This window comes from Lepisma saccharinum, chromosome 13 (assembly GCF_977018435.1).
Source record: "Lepisma saccharinum chromosome 13, izLepSacc3.1, whole genome shotgun sequence".
Lineage (NCBI taxonomy): Eukaryota > Metazoa > Arthropoda > Insecta > Zygentoma > Lepismatidae > Lepisma > Lepisma saccharinum.
The window spans coordinates 15662247-15682870 of NC_139241.1; the positions used below are offsets into that span (position 1 = coordinate 15662247).

Sequence of the window (20624 nt, forward strand, 5' to 3'; positions counted from 1 at the left end):
CCAACGTACACAAATGATAAACCGACAGCAAATTCTGCCATCTCTCGGCCACCATTTCAACTAGTGGGAACTTGTACTTTGGCAACAAATTCCATTTCACGAAGAATTTTCAGTGTACCTGTTCTCATATGCAAGACTATTACACTTTCGGGTTTCTCCCACAGGCATGCTTAATAATGTTTCGTAAAGAAACCAAACCGAAGCAAGAAAGAAAATTACCGCAGTTATTTCGGTTGTGACGGGTCACTTTCATGTCATGCGATTCTTGCACGTATATGTGTAGTGATGGAATCTCGAAATTAAGTATAGATTGGGCAATAGCCATGAATATAAAACAAGATAGTTCCGTGGAAATTACTTAACGTAATAATTCTCGGCATCAAAGCAAGTTACATTTCGACAATTGTAAATTAGAGAGAAAGAAATAAGTAAAAGGAATTTTGTGTTCCAAAATTTCCTATCATACGCTAAAGACTCCTTTTTCACAATGTTACTTCCATACAGGGTTGGCAAATTTGTGTTCTTTTGTTTGTTTTAACATGCTTTTAATGTTGATTTGTCGAAAAGGATATATTTTTTTTAAAAAATAAAACTTTTAAACAAAATGCCAAGATGACATTTTTTTAAGAATAATGAAAAATAATGTATCTGTAGAACATCCAAGGATTGATTGTGTTCATATTACAAGCAAACGCTTGACTAACTTCTTAAAATACACATTTATGTTAGTCTTAAATCTCGCCTGTACGCTGTTCGAGAAGCTCCAACTAATCCACAGTTTCCAGGCCCCACTGAGTCCAAGTGGTAGCTTCTGATTAATTATCATCGTGAATGGATCTAAATCTTAAACATCTGCATAAATCATAGCCATAAATTTTAAACGTGGCCCACGGTAATCATCAACATATGTGTGTTATTTGATGTACATCTTGAACCACTGAGAAGATTCTAATGCACAATGAAGAGAATGATACTCATTTAAAGAAAACGCGTAGTTACAAATAACACAAATAATCACAAACTATCAAACGTCATGTATCAAAATGTGTTTTAAACAAATCTGAAAAGAAACATGTTTCAAACGCTTTGTTTAAACATTTGAAATAAACAAAGAAATATGTTTTAAACGGAGAAAACATATTGTTTAAAACACTTTGTTTTGATCATGCTAACTCTGTTTCCATACAATCCTCCCTGTGAAGTCATTTCCATGTTCGGGTTCGTTGTGAAATGACAAGAGCATTTGGAAATTTAGCAGCAAGCGCCCATACAGATCCTCCTGCCTGCAAATTTCAGAAGGTGAGAGATTATCAAGCTGAGCAAGAGCACACATGTCCACCTACAGTTTTCGTTGTGTTTGCTAATCGGGCTCAGTTTGTACCAAGCCTTTATAAAAAATAATATTAGACTCGTTTGTTGTTCCCCTCCACGGAAATCTTTAGTAAAAGGCGAAAGATTTTTGCGTATGAAGGGAAACCAGAGTTGTTTCCAGGCATGGCATGGCATGGCATGGCATAAATCTGACGTTTTGAAGTTGAGTGTCGAGCTGTTTTGGCCCTTGACTCTATGAAAAGTGTATAAATGAAGTGTGTGTGGGATTAATGAAAAGTGCCTGTGGCTATACGTGGATCTTGTGTGTGCAACTGTCGCAACACAAGGAATGCTTCATATGGAAATTATGTTTCATGGCCGTGGCATTGCATATGTGTGTCTGAAGGGATTTGCTGTTCCCATATGTTCTATTTCTGGATTTGTATGTCTCGGCAGGGTTTGCCAGAATTTTTGGTGAGCGTCTCGAAGCTGCTGGATCACTGGAGTTAATTCCAGATCCTCCAAAACTTGGGTGCTGCGTGTATAGATGTCGTGGCCTGAGATTATCCGAGCTGCTTTGCTTTGCACTCGTTCCAATCGTTTAAGATGAGAATAGGCGGCATGCTGCCAGGCTGGGCCCGCGTAGGTCAAAGTTGGAATGATGTACATCTGGAGTAGATGTAGCCTCGTCTGTAGTGTGAGTTCCGGACATGTGAACATAACGAAAAGTGCAAATACTTTTCGTAGTCCTCTGTTGGCCACATCTTGGATGTGAGAGACAAACGTGAGTCCTCGATCTAGGGTGACCCCTAGATATTTGACTTTGTCTTCATGTGGCACTGCTTGTCCGTAATATGAAAGTTGTCTGAGTTCATACTTTCTTCTTTTTGTGTGGATGACACATACACTTTTCCCGGTGTTCACCTTCAGACGCCATTTGCGAGCCCACGCTTGGAACTCATCGAGTTGTTGTTGAAGGTAGCGGTAGCATAAGGCTATTCGACGACTGGCTGCAAAGAATGCGGTGTCGTCAGCATATGTGGCTTGGAAACATCTCTCTGAAGTTGGGACATCTGCTGTATATAGTGTGTACAATAGTGAAGAGAGTACTGCTCCTTGAGGTACACCTGCTAATATGAGCCGGGTTTGGGACGTTGCACCTGAGAAGGAGACAAAGAAACTGCGTTTGCTCAGGTAAGATTGGAGGAGTCGGACATAGCAATCCGGGAAACCTTGCCGTAATAGTTTATATATGAGACCAGAGTGCCAGACTCGGTCAAAGGCCTTGCTTATATCTAGGTAAACCCCTATTGCGAACTGTTTTCTATTGAATGCCGTTGTGATGTAGTCTACCACACGGACCAGTTGAGAGGTGGTACTGTGGTAGGCTCTAAAACCAAATTGGTGGTGTGGTAGGAGCGAGGAGGTTTCTACGTGTGTCATGAGTCTTGAGAGAAATACTCTTTCGAAGAGTTTTCCAAGGTGTGAAAGGAGACTTATTGGCCTATAATTCTCCGGTTTGAGAGTACTCTTTCCAGGTTTGGGCAATGTTATTACCTTTGCCTTCTTCCATGCAGTGGGAAAGTAGCCTAGTTGTAGGATGGCATTGAATATGTATGTAATGTATACAAGTAATTTGCGAGTGGGATGTCGCAGCAGTTCGGGTCGTATACCATCTGGCCCGGAAGCCTTGTTTTTAGGCAGTCTTCGGATTTGGCGTTCTACCTCTCGAGGTGACGTCAGCTTTGGCATGTGCTCCATTTCTCTGGTGGTAAAGGTGTGTATCGCCCTGTTTACATGTGCGATTGTATGTTCATCTGATGGATCTTCATTTGGGGTGAATTGTTCTTCGAGAGCATTTGCAAAGACTTCAACCTGATCTTGTGGTTCATGTAACAGTCCGGTTGATCCTTCTATGACTCTGGTGTGTGATGAGTCCTTGGGACGAAGAAATGCCCTGGTATATTTCCATATACGCTGATCATTCACTGAAAGGCCGCTAAGTGTGTCATTCCAGTGATGTGCAGTTTCTTTTTGAATGAGGGTTTTCACCTTGGAGCAGAGAGAGTTCCAAAGAGTTTTATATGTGGGACTCCTAGTGTGTTGCCACCTTCGTCTCGCCCACCGTTTTAACTGAATGTACATTTGGAGACGAAGACTGCCTGTCATTTGTGACGATCGGTGTAGCTGTGTTACTTCTGTGCTTTCTGCCTCAGCTTTGAGCAGAGAGTGGGTGAGATGTGATACTGACTGATCGATTTGCTGGGGTGTCTGAGGCCTATCATGAAGATCGAGAAGTGAGTTCACATTCCCTCTGAATTTGTCCCAATTTGTCTCGCTTCTTAGAAGGGGTGGTACTCCTTGAGTAAGAGTACGGTGGGAGACTTGGAACATGACAGGATCGTGGTCTGAATCCAAAGCAGAGATTACGTACGGGTCTGTGAGGAGTGGCACCCCTTTACTCATGACTACGTCTAGCACGTCAGGTCTGCCACCCATCTTCGGATAGTGAGTGGGTTCACGGGGTGCTTGTATAGTGAAGGTGGATCGAAGTATGTAGTCATGCAGTAGGTCACCTGCATTATTGGGATACCGTGAATGCCAAGATGTATGCTTAGCATTGAGATCTCCGGCAAGAACCACTTTATTGCCTAGTTTACTTATGTTGTCATAATCATCTGGTACAAGTCCCGCAGCAGGAGATCTGTATCCAGCCACGAGAATGAGTGAATCTCCGGGAGTTAGAATGCGCACAGCTAGCGCTTCTAGACCGTACAAAGGTGGTACATGTACTTGCTGAGATGGAAAGTCCCTTTTTACTACTACTAATAATCCGCCTCTCGGCCTTCCAATTCTATCCAGTCGGTATATGAGATAGTTGGGCAATTTCCAGCCTTTGACTGTGTGGGAGAAGTGTGTTTCACTGATCAGTGCTACGTCTACTTTGTTTTGTTGAAGAAAGTGAATGAGGGTATGTCTCTGCCCTCTTAAGCCATCGGCGTTCCACGCCATGATGGTAAGTGAGTGGTGAATTTTCGACAGACTAGAAACAGCCATCGTCAATCATTTCGGCAATGGTATCGATATATGCGGCTGCTTTTGTGGCTGTGTCCGTAGCAGAGGTAAGACGAGCAATACCTCTTTTAACATGTGGTATTATTTTGCTTAGATTCATTCCTTTGAAGAATTCAAAAATGAGTTTAATATCTGAAGCTGATGTGTCATCCCGAGTCGATTCTGATATATTTGTTGTGGAGGGGGGCTCTTTGGTGATGGTTTTGGTTGGGGTGTGTCTGGACGGAGAGGCTGCGCCTGCGTATGTTGTCGAGGTTTGTTGTGAAGAAGTGGTTTCTGCAGAAGTTGCAGGTGTTTGTTGAGAAGTGATGATTGGGGGAGATTTTTGGGTCTTCTTGTTGGTGGAAGTTTGAGCGTCCGTGTATGATTTGAACACTGGACATCCTCTGAAATTTGCGGGGTGATCGCCCTGGCAGTTGGCACATTTGGCTGGGGTAGTGGTGTCTGTTTTGAGACAAGCCCTTGTCAAGTGTCCCTGTCCGCATTTGAGGCAGCGGGGCAGTGCTTTACATTGGGTTTGACCATGTCCCATTCGCTGACAGCGGTAACACTGCAGTGTGGTGGGTGGTTTGTATACCTGTACTTTAATTCTGTAGTCAAGAAGATATTCTTCTTTGTATATTTCGTGAGTAGTGGAGTTTCTTGAAAGCGACACCAGAAAGAGTGGCATCAACACTCGTTCATTTGAGTCCTTCTTTCTGCGAGACATTTGGTGAACTGATATAGGTGTATAATTCTTGTCTTTCAGGTTCTGCTCCAGGTCGCCCAGACAGGTATCGAAGTGTAGTTTTCGTATTACCACCTTCACAGGCCGTTCACTGCGAACGATGCCGGTGGCATATTCTCGTTTGGTCTGGTCGCAAAATGCAATTATTTTATCATAATCTGCCCTGGTTGATACTTGGAAGGTGACCTTCTCTCTATTGTGCTGTATGTGAGGAGGTTGACTAAGCGTCTTGCTTATAGTAGAGGTGAAGGCGTAAGTTTCCTTAATTCCGAACACGGAAATAGGTGGAGGCCTTGGGACTTTCTTAGGTTGAGTTGTTGGAGGTAGTTGCGTTTCCTCTTCTTGGGGGATCTCCATGTCACCTGAGGAATCTTGTGCCAGGGGCGCAAATGTATTTGAAGTTGGGACGTCAGTTGATAACGGCATGGTTTTTTGTAGTTTTGTTGGATGTCTCCCTTCATATAGTTGGGCGAGACTGTCCAAGTCCGTAAGTGACCTTTGGCGGCGATGCCGGCCAACAAGTGTAAATTCTGCTGAAGGTTGGTTGGAAGATTCCCCGAATGTGAGGGCTGCCTTATCTGTGGTGGGTGTAGGTTGCGATAATGAAACGCCTTGTTTTCCCAAGGGAATCAGAAAATTCTCTGGTCGGTAATTGATACGCGTAGACTGCGTCATTTTGCCTGCTGAACTGGCTTTGAGGTGCTCCATCCCTCTAAAGGGAAGGTTCTTGTGTCTGGCTGACATTGCAGTAGTTCGTAGACGTTATAAAAGAGGTCTAGGAACCTGCGTTTCTATGTCACCACTCCGAGGGGTGGGACAAGCAAGAACATTCAATGCCCTCCTATCTCTTATAGAGACCAGTTCGTATGAGTGTCACTGCAGAGCAAAAACGTAGCCTTGGAAGATTATTTTAGGCGGTGACAAGACTTCACCGCACTCGTAGTAAGGGTCGATTTGAACTATCAACCCAAAAAAAATGGAAATGGTAGTCAAATATACCTACAGCGTCGCACAATCAAGGCTTCAGTTGGCACCGTTAGGTTTCCACCTTGATTCCCGGGGACTTGGCCTCCCCGGATTCCATTCTTTTCCAGGCCACCAATTTCTCCTAGCCTATGTTGCAGTTCTATTCACTGCTCATGGGAACGTGTAGGTTCCGTAGGAAATTGCTGTTTTACTTGTTGAAACATAAAACTTCGTTTTGTGTGATTTTCGTTTCTTAAAACGAGAGAATAAGGATATAAATCCGTGCCGATTTCTAATTTGCGTCATGTGCACGGACCAACGTACACAAATGATAAACCGACAGCAAATTCTGCCATCTCTCGGCCACCATTTCAACTAGTGGGAACTTGTACTTTGACAACAAATTCCATTTCACGAAGAATTTTCAGTTTACCTGTTCTCATATGCAACACGATTACACATTCGGGTTTCTCCCACAGGCATGCTTAATAATGTTTCGTAAAGAAACCAAACCGAAGCAAGAAAGAAAATTACCGCAGTTATTTCGGTTGTGACGGGTCACTTTCATGTCATGCGATTCTTGCACGTATATATGTAGTGATGAAATCTCGAAATTTAGTATAGATTGGGCAATAGCCATGAATATAAAACAAGATAGTTCCGTGGAAATTACTTAACGTAATAATTCTCGGCATCAAAGCAAGTTACATTTCGACAATTGTAAATTAGAGAGAAAGAAACAAGTAAAAGGAATTTTGTGTTCCAAAATTTCCTATCATACGCTAACGACTTCTTTTTCACAATGTTACTTCCATACAGGGTTGGCAAATTTGTGTTCTTTTGTTTGTTTTAACATGCTTTTAATGTTGATTTGTCGAAAATTATATATTTCTTTAAAAAAATAAAACTTTTAAACAAAATGCCAAGAAGACATTTTTTTAAGAATAATGAAAAATAATGTATCTGTAGAACATCCAAGGATTGATTGTGTTCATATTACAAGCAAACGCTTGACTAACTTCTTAAAATACACATTTATGTTAGTCTTAAATCTCGCCTGTACGCTGTTCGAGAAGCTCCAACTAATCCACAGTTTCCAGGCCCCACTGAGTCCAAGTGGTAGCTTCTGATTAATTATCATCGTGAATGGATCTAAATCTTAAACATCTGCATAAATCATAGCCATGAATTTTAAACGTGGCCCACGGTATTCATCACCATATGTGTGTTATTTGATGTACATTTTGAACCACTGAGAAGATTCTAATGCACAATGAAGAGAATGATACTCATTTAAAGAAAACGCGTAGTTACAAAACACACAAATAATCACAAACTATCAAACGTCAAGTATCAAAATTTGTTTTAAACAAATCTGAAAAGAAACATGTTTCAAACGATTTGTTTAAACATTTGAAATAAACAAAGAAATATGTTTTAAACGGAGAAAACATATTGTTTAAAACACTTTGTTTTGATCATGCTAACTCTGTTTCCATCCAATCCTCCCTGTGAAGTCATTTCCATGTTCGGCTTCGTTGTGAAATGACAAGAGCATTTGGAAATTTAGCAGGAAGCGCCCATACAGATCCTCCTGCCTGCAAATTTCAGAAGGTGAGAGATTATGAAGCTGAGCAAGAGCACACATTTCCACCTACAGTTTTCGTTGTGTTTGCTAATCGGGCTCAGTTTGTACCAAGCCTTTATAAAAAATAATATTAGACTCGTTTGTTGTTCCCCTCCACGGAAATCTTTAGTAAAAGGCGAAAGATTTTTGCGTATGAAGGGAAACCAGAGTTCCACCAATTTTTCCTAGCCTATGTTGCAGTTCTATTCATTGCTCATGGGAACGTGTAGGTTCCGTAGGAAATTGCTGTTTTACTTGTTGGAACATAAAACCTCGTTTTGTGTGATTTTCGTTTTTTAAAACGAGAGAATAAGGATATAAATCCGTGCCTATTTCTAATTTGCGTCATGTGCACGGACCAACGTACACAAATGATAAACCGACAGCAAATTCTGCCATCTCTCGGCCCCCATTTCAACTAGTGGGAACTTGTAATTTGACAACAAATTCCATTTCACGAAGAATTTTCAGTTTACCTGTTCTCATATGCAACACGATTACAATTTCGGGTTTCTCCCACAGGCATGCTTAATAATGTTTCGTAAAGAAACCAAACCGAAGCAAGAAAGAAAATTACCGCAGTTATTTTGGTTGTGACGGGTCAATTTCATGTCATGCGATTCTTGCACGTATATATGTAGTGATGGAATCTCGAAATTTAGTATAGATTGGGCAATAGCCATGAATATAAAACAAGATAGTTCCGTGGAAATTACTTAACGTAATAATTTTCGGCATCAAAGCAAGTTACATTTCGACAATTGTAAATTAGAGAGAAACTAAATAAGTAAAAGGAATTTTGTGTTCCAAAATTTCCTATCATACGCTAACGACTTCTTTTTCACAATGTTACTTCCATACAGGGTTGGCAAATTTGTGTTCTTGTGTTTGTTTTAACATGCTTTTAATGTTGATTTGTCGAAAAGGATATATTTTTTTTAAAAAATAAAACTTTTAAACAAAATGCCAAGATGACATTTTTTTAAGAATAATGAAAAATAATGCATCTGTAGAACCTCCAAGGATTGATTGTGTTCATATTACAAGCAAACGCTTGACTAACTTCTTAAAATACACATTTATGTTAGTCTTAAATCTCGCCCATACGCTGTTCGAGAAGCTCCAACTAATCCACAGTTTCCAGGCCCCACTGAGTCCATGTGGTAGCTTCTGATTAATTATCATCGTGAATGGATCTAAATCTTAAACATCTGCATAAATCATAGCCATGAATTTTAAACGTGACCCACGGTATTCATCACCATATGTGTTATTTGATGTACATTTTGAACCACTGAGAAGATTCTAATGCACAATGAGGAAAATGATACTCATTTAAAGAAAACGCGTAGTTACAAAACACACAAATAATCACAAACTATCAAACGTCATGTATCAAAATGTGTTTTAAACAAATCTGAAAAGAAACATGTTTCAAACGCTTTGTTTAAACATTTGAAATAAACAAAGAAATATGTTTTAAACGGAGAAAACATACTGTTTAAAACACTTTGTTTTGATCATGCTAACTCTGTTTCCATACAATCCTCACTGTGAAGTCATTTCCATGTTCGGCTTCGTTGTGAAATGACAAGAGCATTTGGAAATTTAGCAGCAAGCGCCCATACAGATCCTCCTGCCTGCAAATTTCAGAAGGTGAGAGATTATCAAGCTGAGCAAGAGCACACATTTCCACCTACAGTTTTCGTTGTGTTTGCTAATCGGGCTCAGTTTGTACCAAGCCTTTATAAAAAATAATATTAGACTCGTTTGTTGTTCCCCTCCACGGAAATCTTTAGTAAAAGGCGAAAGATTTTTGCGTATGAAGGGAAACCAGAGTTGTTTCCAGGCCACCAAATTTTCCAAGCCTATGTTGCAGTTCAATTCACTGCTCATGGGAACGTGTAGGTTCCGTAGGAAATTGCTGTTTTACTTGTTGAAACATAAAACCCCGTTTTGTGTGATTTTCGTTTCTTAAAACGAGAGAATAAGGATATAAATCCGTGCCGATTTCTAATTTGCGTCATGTGCAGGGACCAACGTACACAAATGATAAACCGACAGCAAATTCTGCCATCTCTCGGCCACCATTTCAACTAGTGGGAACTTGTACTTTGGCAACAAATTCCATTTCACGAAGAATTTTCAGTGTACCTGTTCTCATATGCTAGACTATTACACTTTCGGGTTTCTCCCACAGGCATGCTTAATAATGTTTCGTAAAGAAACCAAACCGAAGCAAGAAAGAAAATTACCGCAGTTATTTCGGTTGTGACGGGTCACTTTCATGTCATGCGATTCTTGCACGTATATGTGTAGTGATGGAATCTCGAAATTTAGTATAGATTGGGCAATAGCCATGAATATAAAACAAGATAGTTCCGTGGAAATTACTTAACGTAATAATTCTCGGCATCAAAGCAAGTTACATTTCGACAATTGTAAATTAGAGAGAAAGAAATAAGTAAAAGGAATTTTGTGTTCCAAAATTTCCTATCATACGCTAAAGACTCCTTTTTCACAATGTTACTTCCATACAGGGTTGTCAAATTTGTGTTCTTTTGTTTGTTTTAACATGCTTTTAATGTTGATTTGTCGAAAAGGATATATTTTTTTAAAAAAATAAAACTTTTAAACAAAATGCCAAGATGACATTTTTTTAAGAATAATGAAAAATAATGTATCTGTAGAACATCCAAGGATTGATTGTGTTCATATTACAAGCAAACGCTTGACTAACTTCTCAAAATACACATTTATGTTTGTCTTAAATCTCGCCTGTACGCTGTTCGAGAAGCTCCAACTAATCCACAGTTTCCAGGCCCCACTGAGTCCAAGTGGTAGCTTCTGATTAATTATCATCGTGAATGGATCTAAATCTTAAACATCTGCATAAATCATAGCCATAAATTTTAAACGTGGCCCACGGTATTCATCACCATATGTGTGTTATTTGATGTACATTTTGAACCACTGAGAAGATTCTAATGCACAATGAAGAGAATGATACTCATTTAAAGAAAACGCGTAGTTACAAAACACACAAATAATCACAAACTATCAAACGTCAAGTATCAAAATTTGTTTTAAACAAATCTGAAAAGAAACATGTTTCAAACGCTTTGTTTAAACATTTGAAATAAACAAAGAAATATGTTTTAAACGGAGAAAACATATTGTTTAAAACACTTTGTTTTGATCATGCTAACTCTGTTTCCATCCAATCCTCCCTGTGAAGTCATTTCCATGTTCGGCTTCGTTGTGAAATGACAAGAGCATTTGGAAATTTAGCAGGAAGCGCCCATACAGATCCTCCTGCCTGCAAATTTCAGAAGGTGAGAGATTATGAAGCTGAGCAAGAGCACACATTTCCACCTACAGTTTTCGTTGTGTTTGCTAATCGGGCTCAGTTTGTACCAAGCCTTTATAAAAAATAATATTATACTCGTTTGTTGTTCCCCTCCACGGAAATCTTTAGTAAAAGGCGAAAGATTTTTGCGTATGAAGGGAAACCAGAGTTCCACCAATTTTTCCTAGCCTATGTTGCAGTTCTATTCACTGCTCATGGGAACGTGTAGGTTCCGTAGGAAATTGCTGTTTTACTTGTTGAAACATAAAACCTCGTTTTGTGTGATTTTCGTTTCTTAAAACGAGAGAATAAGGATATAAATCCGTGCCGATTTCTAATTTGCGTCATGTGCACGGACCAACGTACACAAATGATAAACCGACAGCAAATTCTGCCATCTCTCGGCCACCATTTCAACTAGTGGGAACTTGTACTTTGGCAACAAATTTCATTTCACGAAGAATTTTCAGTTTACCTGTTCTCATATGCAAGACTATTACACTTTCGGGTTTCTCCCACAGGCATGCTTAATAATGTTTCGTAAAGAAACCAAACCGAAGCAAGAAAGAAAATTACCGCAGTTATTTCGGTTGTGACGGGTCACTTTCATGTCATGCGATTCTTGTACGTATATATGTAGTGATGGAATCTTGAAATTTAGTATAGATTGGGCAATAGCCATGAATATAAAACAAGATAGTTCCGTGGAAATTACTTATCGTAATAATTCTCGGCATCAAAGCAAGTTACATTTCGACAATTGTAAATTAGAGAGAAAGAAATAAGTAAAAGGAATTTTGTGTTCCAAAATTTCCTATCATACGCTAACGACTCCTTTTTCACAATGTTACTTCCATACAGGGTTGGCAAATTTGTGTTCTTTTGTTTGTTTTAACATGCTTTTAATGTTGATTTGTCGAAAAGGATATATTTTTTTTAAAAAAATAAAACTTTTAAACAAGATGCCAAGATGACATTTTTTTAAGAATAATGAAAAATAATGTATCTGTAGAACATCCAAGGATTGATTGTGTTCATATTACAAGCAAACGCTTGACTAACTTCTTAAAATACACATTTATGTTAGTCTTAAATCTCGCCTGTACGCTGTTCGAGAAGCTCCAACTAATCCACAGTTTCCAGGCCCCACTGAGTGCAAGTGGTAGCTTCTGATTAATTATTATCGTGAATGGATCTAAATCTTAAACATCTGCATAAATCATAGCCATGAATTTTAAACGTGGCCCACGGTATTCATCACCATATGTGTGTTATTTGATGTAACATTTTGAACCACTGAGAAGATTCTAATGCACAATGAAGAGAATGATACTCATTTAAAGAAAACGCGTAGTTACAAAACACACAAATAATCACAAACTATCAAACGTCAAGTATCAAAATTTTTTTTAAACAAATCTGAAAAGAAACATGTTTCAAACGCTTTGTTTAAACATTTGAAATAAACAAAGAAATATGTTTTAAACGGAGAAAACATATAGTTTAAAACACTTTGTTTTGATCATGCTAACTCTGTTTCCATACAATCCTCCCTGTGAAGTCATTTCCATGTTCGGCTTCGTTGTGAAATGACAAGAGCATTTGGAAATTTAGCAGCAAGCGCCCATACAGATCCTCCTGCCTGCAAATTTCAGAAGGTGAGAGATTATGAAGCTGAGCAAGAGCACACATTTCCACCTACAGTTTTCGTTGTGTTTGCTAATCGGGCTCAGTTTGTACCAAGCCTTTATAAAAAATAATATTAGACTCGTTTGTTGTTCCCCTCCACGGAAATCTTTAGTAAAAGGCGAAAGATTTTTGCGTATGAAGGGAAACCAGAGTTCCACCAATTTTTCCTAGCCTATGTTGCAGTTCTATTCACTGCTCATGGGAACGTGTAGGTTCCGTAGGAAATTGCTGTTTTACTTGTTGAAACATAAAACCTCGTTTTGTGTGATTTTCGTTTCTTAAAACGAGAGAATAAGGATACAAATCCGTGCCGATTTCTAATTTGCGTCATGTGCACGGACCAACGTACACAAATGATAAACCGACAGCAAATTCTGCCATCTCTCGGCCACCATTTCAACTAGTGGGAACTTGTACTTTGACAACAAATTCCATTTCACGAAGAATTTTCAGTTTACCTGTTCTCATATGCAACACGATTACACTTTCGGGTTTCTCCCACAGGCATGCTTAATAATGTTTCGTAAAGAAACCAAACCGAAGCAAGAAAGAAAATTACCGCAGTTATTTCGGTTGTGACGGGTCACTTTCATGTCATGCGATTCTTGCACGTATATATGTAGTGATGGAATCTCGAAATTTACTATAGATTGGGCAATAGCCATGAATATAAAACAAGATAGTTCCGTGGAAATTACTTAACGTAATAATTCTCGGCATCAAAGCAAGTTACATTTCGACAATTGTAAATTAGAGAGAAAGAAATAAGTAAAAGGAATTTTGTGTTCCAAAATTTCCTATCATACGCTAACGACTTCTTTTTCACAATGTTACTTCCATACAGGGTTGGCAAATTTGTGTTCTTTTGTTTGTTTTAACATGCTTTTAATGTTGATTTGTCGAAAAGGATATATTTTTTTTAAAAAAATAAAACTTTTAAACAAAATGCCAAGATGACATTTTTTTAAGAATAATGAAAAATAATGTATCTGTAGAACATCCAAGGATTGATTGTGTTCATATTACAAGCAAACGCTTGACTAAATTCTTAAAATACACATTTATGTTAGTCTTAAATCTCGCCTGTACGCTGTTCGAGAAGCTCCAACTAATCCACAGTTTCCAGGCCCCACTGAGTCCAAGTGGTAGCTTCTGATTAATTATCATCGTGAATGGATCTAAATCTTAAACATCTGCATAAATCATAGCCATGCATTTTAAACGTGGCCCACGGTATTCATCACCATATGTGTGTTATTTGATGTACATTTTGAACCACTGAGAAGATTCTAATGCACAATGAAGAGAATGATACTCATTTAAAGAAAACGCGTAGTTACAAAACACACAAATAATCACAAACTATCAAACGTCAAGTATCAAAATGTGTTTTAAACAAATCTGAAAAGAAACATGTTTCAAACGCTTTGTTTAAACATTTGAAATAAACAAAGTAATATGTTTTAAACGGAGAAAACATATTGTTTAAAACACTTTGTTTTGATCATGCTAACTCTGTTTCCATACAATCCTCCCTGTGAAGTCATTTCCATGTTCGGCTTCGTTGTGAAATGACAAGAGCATTTGGAAATTTAGCAGCAAGCGCCCATACAGATCCTCCTGCCTGCAAATTTCAGAAGGTGAGAGATTATGAAGCTGAGCAAGAGCACACATGTCCACCTACAGTTTTCGTTGTGTTTGCTAATCGGGCTCAGTTTGTACCAAGCCTTTATAAAAAATAATATTAGACTCGTTTGTTGTTCCCCTCCACGGAAATCTTTAGTAAAAGGCGAAAGATTTTTGCGTATGAAGGGAAACCAGCGTTGTTTCCAGGCCACCAATTTTTCCTAGCCTATGTTGCAGTTCTATTCACTGCTCATGGGAACGTGTAGGTTCCGTAGGAAATTGCTGTTTTACTTGTTGAAACATAAAACCTCGTTCTGTGTGATTTTCGTTTCTTAAAACGAGAGATTAAGGATATAAATCCGTGCCGATTTCTAATTTGCGTCATGTGCACGGACCAACGTACACAAATGATAAACCGACAGCAAATTCTGCCATCTCTCGGCCACCATTTCAACTAGTGGGAACTTGTACTTTGGCAACAAACTCCATTTCACGAAGAATTTTTAGTTTATCTGTTCTCATATGCAACACGATTACACTTTCGGGTTTCTCCAACAGGCATGCTTAATAATGTTTCGTAAAGAAACCAAACCGAAGCAAGAAAGAAAATTACCGCAGTTATTTCGGTTGTGACGGGTCACTTTCATGTCATGCGATTCTTGCACGTATATATGTAGTGATGGAATCTTGAAATTTAGTATAGATTGGGCAATAGCCATGAATATAAAACAAGATAGTTCCGTGGAAATTACTTAACGTAATAATTTTCGGCATCAAAGCAAGTTACATTTCGACAATTGTAAATTAGAGAGAAAGAAATAAGTAAAAGGAATTTTGTGTTCCAAAATTTCCTATCATACGCTAACGACATCTTTTTCACAATGTTAATTCCATACAGGGTTGGCAAATTTGTGTTCTTTTGTTTGTTTTAACATGCTTTTAATGTTGATTTGTCGAAAAGGATATATTTTTTTTAAAAAAAAATAAAACTTTTAAACAAAATGCCAAGATGACATTTTTTTAAGAATAATGAAAAATAATGTATCTGTAGAACATCCAAGGATTGATTGTGTTCATATTACAAGCAAACGCTTGACTAACTTCTTAAAATACACATTTATGTAAGTCTTAAATCTCGCCTGTACGCTGTTCGAGAAGCTCCAAATAATCCACAGTTTCCAGGCCCCACTGAGTCCAAGTGGTAGCTTCTGATTAATTATCATCGTGAATGGATCTAAATTTTAAACATCTGCATAAATCATAGCCATAAATTTTAAACGTGGCCCACGGTATTCATCACCATATGTGTGTTATTTGATGTACATTTTGAACCACTGAGAAGATTCTAATGCACAATGAAGAGAATGATACTCATTTAAAGAAAACGCGTAGTTACAAAACACACAAATAATCACAAACTATCAAACGTCAAGAATCAAAATTTGTTTTAAACAAATCTGAAAAGAAACATGTTTCAAACGCTTTGTTTAAACATTTGAAATAAACAAAGAAATATGTTTTAAACGGAGAAAACATATAGTTTAAAACACTTTGTTTTGATCATGCTAACTCTGTTTCCATACAATCCTCCCTGTAAAGTCATTTCCATGTTTGGCTTCGTTGTGAAATGACAAGAGCATTTGGAAAATTAGCAGCAAACGCCCATACAGATCCTCCTGCCTGCAAATTTCAGAAGGTGAGAGATTATCAAGCTGAGCAAGAGCACACATTTCCAACTACAGTTTTCGTTGTGTTTGCTAATCGGGCTCAGTTTATACCAAGCCTTTATAAAAAATAATATTAGACTCGTTTGTTGTTCCCCTCCACGGAAATCTTTAGTAAAAGGCGAAAGATTTTTGCGTATGAAGGGAAACCAGAGTTGTTTCAAGGCCACCAATTTTTCCTAGCCTATGTTGCAGTTCTATTCACTGCTCATGGGAACGTGTAGGTTCCGTAGGAAATTGCTGTTTTACTTGTTGAAACATAAAACCTCGTTTTGTGTGATTTTCGTTTCTTAAAACGAGAGAATAAGGATATAAATCCGTGCCGATTTCTAATTTGCGTCATGTGCACGGACCAACGTACACAAATGATAAACCGACAGCAAATTCTGCCATCTCTCGGCCACCATTTCAACTAGTGGGAACTTGTACTTTGGCAACAAATTCCATTTCACGAAGAATTTTCAGTTTATCTGTTCTCATATGCAACACGATTACACTTTCGGGTTTCTCCCACAGGCATGCTTAATAATGTTTCGTAAAGAAACCAAAACGAAGGAAGAAAGAAAATTACCGCAGTTATTTCGGTTGTGACGGGTCACTTTCATGTCATGCGATTCTTGCACGTATATATGTAGTGATGGAATCTCGAAATTTAGTATAGATTGGGCAATAGCCATGAATATAAAACAAGATTGTTCCGTGGAAATTACTTAACGTAATAATTTTCGGCATCAAAGCAAGTTACATTTCGACAATGGTAAATGAGAGAGAAAGAAATAAGTAAAAGGAATTTTGTGTTCCAAAATTTCCTATCATACGCTAACAACTTCTTTTTCACAATGTTACTTCCATACAGGGTTGGCAAATTTGTGTTCTTTTGTTTGTTTTAACATGCTTTTAATGTTGATTTGTCGAAAAGGATATATTTTTTTTAAAAAATAAAACTTTTAAACAAAATGCCAAGATGACATTTTTTTAAGAATAATGAAAAATAATGTATCTGTAGAACATCCAAGGATTGATTGTGTTCATATTACAAGCAAACGCTTGACTAACTTCTTAAAATACACATTTATGTTAGTCTTAAATCTCGCCTGTACGCTGTTCGAGAAGCTCCAACTAATCCACAGTTTCCAGGCCCCACTGAGTCCAAGTGGTAGCTTCTGATTAATTATCATCGTGAATGGATCTAAATCTTAAACATCTGCATAAATCATAACCATGAATTTTAAACGTGGCCCACGGTATTCATCACCATATGTGTGTTATTTGATGTACATTTTGAACCACTGAGAAGATTCTAATGCACAATGAAGAGAATGATACTCATTTAAAAAAAACGCGTAGTTACAAAACACACAAATAATCACAAACTATCAAACGTCAAGAATCAAAATTTGTTTTAAACAAATCTGAAAAGAAACATGTTTCAAACGCTTTGTTTAAACATTTGAAATAAACAAAGAAATATGTTTTAAACGGAGTTAACATATAGTTTAAAACACTTTGTGTTGATCATGCTAACTCTGTTTCCATACAATCCTCCCTGTGAAGTCATTTCCATGTTCGGCTTCGTTGTGAAATGACAAGAGCATTTGGAAATTTAGCAGCAAGCGCCCATACAGATCCTCCTGCCTGCAAATTTCAGAAGGTGAGAGATTATCAAGCTGAGCAAGAGCACACATTTCCACCTACAGTTTTCGTTGTGTTTGCTAATCGGGCTCAGTTTGTACCAAGCCTTTATAAAAAATAATATTAGACTCGTTTGTTGTTCCCCTCCACGGAAATCTTTAGTAAAAGGCGAAAGATTTTTGCGTATGATGGGAAACCAGAGTTGTTTCCAGGCCTTTTTTTTTTTTTTTTTTTTTTTTTTTTTTTCCGTTCATCCGTTTAGAGGGTTATGTCCCTCTCTTCGGTACGTGCTGATACTTTTAAATATATAATAATAATAATAGATAGGCTAAGTGCACTTTTTCTATTTTTGGGATTATGAAATGAACACTAACCTGGTCTTGAAATGACCTTGGATTTTCATTGCTATATTATATAACACCCTACTTTCATTCTTATGTTAGTAAATAAATACCCTTTCTTGTAGTTTGATTATTAGTTGCAATATGAAGGGTATAAATGTGGTCGTAATTGTGGTGGATGATGAATGGTGTATAGTTCATAATCAGGATGTCTGGGCCCGATGGTCAGAGTATACAGAGTTAAAAGATGTTGTAATGGAGTATACAATCTGTACGGGTAGCAGTCGTGTATTGCATCTTCACGGATTGTGTGAACCAACGGTGGGTGTTCTTTGTTCATCCTGTTGTTTATATATTCTTTTCGCAATGCCTCTAGGTGAAGTGTTATATGTGGAAAACTTATTCGTGTATATAAGAGTCGAGTTGGGCTTGGTAGTTTGATTCTGTATGCCAGTCGACATGCATGTCTCTCTATGATTTGTAGTCGTTCATAGAACGAGTCCTCTGCTGAGAGCCATGCTGTGTGTCCATACGTAAGTACGGGCCGAAGAAAGGCCAGATAGGTATTTAGGAGGATGTTTGCTCGAAGTCCCCAATTCGTGCCGACAAGTCTCTTCATCAGCTGTAGTCTGTTTTTGGCTTTCTTTTTGATGTTCTGCAGGTGTGGTGTCCATGTTAGTTTTGTGTCAAATATGACACCAAGGTATTTGACGCTGTTGGTAGGTATTATGCGTGTGCCACGGATCTTAAGATCTAACAGACTTGGATTTCTTTGTATCCGTGAGCGACATCCTGTAGGAAGAAATATTATGGCTTGAGTTTTTGCGCTATTTATGGTGAGTCTCCAAGTGTCGCACCATCGTTGAAATACATTAATAGCTGGTTGCATAATGCGATTTATTGCTTGAATTGTAGAACCACAAGCCAGTAGAGCTGTATCATCAGCGTATTGGTATGTTGACACCTGAGAGAATGTTGGCATATCTGCGACATAAAGTAAGTAGAGCAGTGGAGATAAAACCGATCCTTGCGGTACTCCGGCGTTCAAGAAGATAGGGTGAGACATGTTGTTATTTATTGTTACATATGCCATTCGGTTGGTAAGAAAGTTGAAAATTAAACGAATGTAACAGAGAGGAAGGCGAAACTTATGCAGTTTATATATGAGGCCGGTGTGCCACACTTTATCGAATGCCTTTTCAAGATCGAATAGTATTAAACAAGAGGGTTTAGATGTATTGTACTGGTTGTAGATTCGATTTGAGAGTCTTAGTAGGTTATCCAAGACGCTAAAGTGTGGCCTAAATCCGGCTTGGTGGATCGGGAGAAAATTATTTGACGATAAGTGAGAGTGTAATCGGCGGACTAAAATTTTTTCAAGGATTTTGCTGAGTATTGATGTTAGTTGTATAGGTCTATAGCATTTTGGATCTGTACGATCTTTATCAGGTTTCGGAAACATGAGTACTTTCGACACTTTCCATTCGACAGGGTAATATCCAGTGCGAAGGATTAAGTTGTATATCAAGGCGAGAAATGACAACATTGCTAGTGGAGCTTTCTTTATCAAAACATATGTTATGGAATCAAACCCTGGGGCAGTGTTTCTTTTGTTTCGGACTGCGTTTGTTATATCATCTGTGGTAATTAAAGTAGTAAGAGGGTGATTTGCGTTGGTAGCATGATGAGGGCTGGGTTGCAGTTGTCTATTTTCAGGATGTACCTTCCTTGTTATTTGAGATTCTAATCTGCTATTAGGAGCAAGTGGAAGCGGAGGAGTAAATGTGTCTTGGAGAATTTGTGCAAATTCATTTGCCTTTTCGTAATCATTTGTAAGAGCTTGTTGTTGTGAGAGAAGAGGATACGTAGTACTTGTATGTTTTCCTGTAAGCATATGAAATCGTTTCCAGAATTTGCTAGGATGGCTTTCAGCATCAAGGTGATTGCAAGTGTCGATCCACTGACGTTGTTTGTGTGCCTTTATGTAGTTATGGACAGTTCTTATCCATTGACGGTGAACTCGCAGACATTCAGGATTCCTTGTTTGTACGTATTCCCGATAGGCACGACGTGATGCAGTCACTAGATGAAGGTATTTAGGTGGTAGTTTAGGTTTAAAACTGTTCACAGTTATCTGTGGTATATGTGTACTTGCTGCTTGTTTGACTTCTGTCGTGATGTTTTCTACAGCCTTATCTAGCTCGTTAGAGTTCGTTGGAGGGGTGAAATTTTGAAAGACAGTGGAGAGATCTTCTCGATAACCTTCCCAATTTGCTCTGTTATAATCATAGATCCGCTTTGGAGGAACCTGTTTGTGTTGAGTATAGTGGTGCACTGGTAGAGTTATTTTAATTGGTGCATGATCACTTCCTATCGGTGCTAGGACTTCTATGTTAATTTTGTCAGCTAAGGAAGGTGATACAAAAACTACATCGGGGGTTGTGTTACTCTCTGGACGAGTTGCAGATGGTAAATCTTGAAATATACCTGTAGTATTGTTATCGATGGTAGTGTGGAAAGCTGTTCGTTCTGCATTTGTTCGGCTATGTATATTAAT

At 38.3% G+C, this 20624-nt stretch overlaps 8 non-coding genes across 8 annotated transcripts; all 8 read right to left on the reverse strand.

Annotated features, from left to right (window-relative positions):
* Nucleotides 1-1367: 1367 nt before the first annotated feature.
* LOC145997557 (U5 spliceosomal RNA) lies at nt 1368-1485 on the reverse strand. The gene has a single exon (XR_014442959.1). It is a non-coding gene; the product is annotated as a U5 spliceosomal RNA (small nuclear RNA).
* Nucleotides 1486-7761: 6276 nt separating this feature from the next.
* Nucleotides 7762-7879, reverse strand: LOC145997891 (U5 spliceosomal RNA). Its single transcript, XR_014443277.1, has one exon. It is a non-coding gene; the product is annotated as a U5 spliceosomal RNA (small nuclear RNA).
* A 1551-nt stretch (nt 7880-9430) lies between these two features.
* On the reverse strand, nt 9431-9548 carry LOC145997558 (U5 spliceosomal RNA). Its single transcript, XR_014442960.1, has one exon. It is a non-coding gene; the product is annotated as a U5 spliceosomal RNA (small nuclear RNA).
* Nucleotides 9549-11109: 1561 nt separating this feature from the next.
* LOC145997596 (U5 spliceosomal RNA) lies at nt 11110-11227 on the reverse strand. Its single transcript, XR_014442997.1, has one exon. It is a non-coding gene; the product is annotated as a U5 spliceosomal RNA (small nuclear RNA).
* Nucleotides 11228-12781: 1554 nt separating this feature from the next.
* On the reverse strand, nt 12782-12899 carry LOC145997902 (U5 spliceosomal RNA). The gene has a single exon (XR_014443288.1). It is a non-coding gene; the product is annotated as a U5 spliceosomal RNA (small nuclear RNA).
* Nucleotides 12900-14452: 1553 nt separating this feature from the next.
* LOC145997717 (U5 spliceosomal RNA) lies at nt 14453-14570 on the reverse strand. The gene has a single exon (XR_014443113.1). It is a non-coding gene; the product is annotated as a U5 spliceosomal RNA (small nuclear RNA).
* A 1564-nt stretch (nt 14571-16134) lies between these two features.
* LOC145997576 (U5 spliceosomal RNA) lies at nt 16135-16252 on the reverse strand. The gene has a single exon (XR_014442977.1). It is a non-coding gene; the product is annotated as a U5 spliceosomal RNA (small nuclear RNA).
* Nucleotides 16253-17813: 1561 nt separating this feature from the next.
* LOC145997678 (U5 spliceosomal RNA) lies at nt 17814-17931 on the reverse strand. The gene has a single exon (XR_014443074.1). It is a non-coding gene; the product is annotated as a U5 spliceosomal RNA (small nuclear RNA).
* Between the last annotated feature and the right edge of the window lie 2693 nt (nt 17932-20624).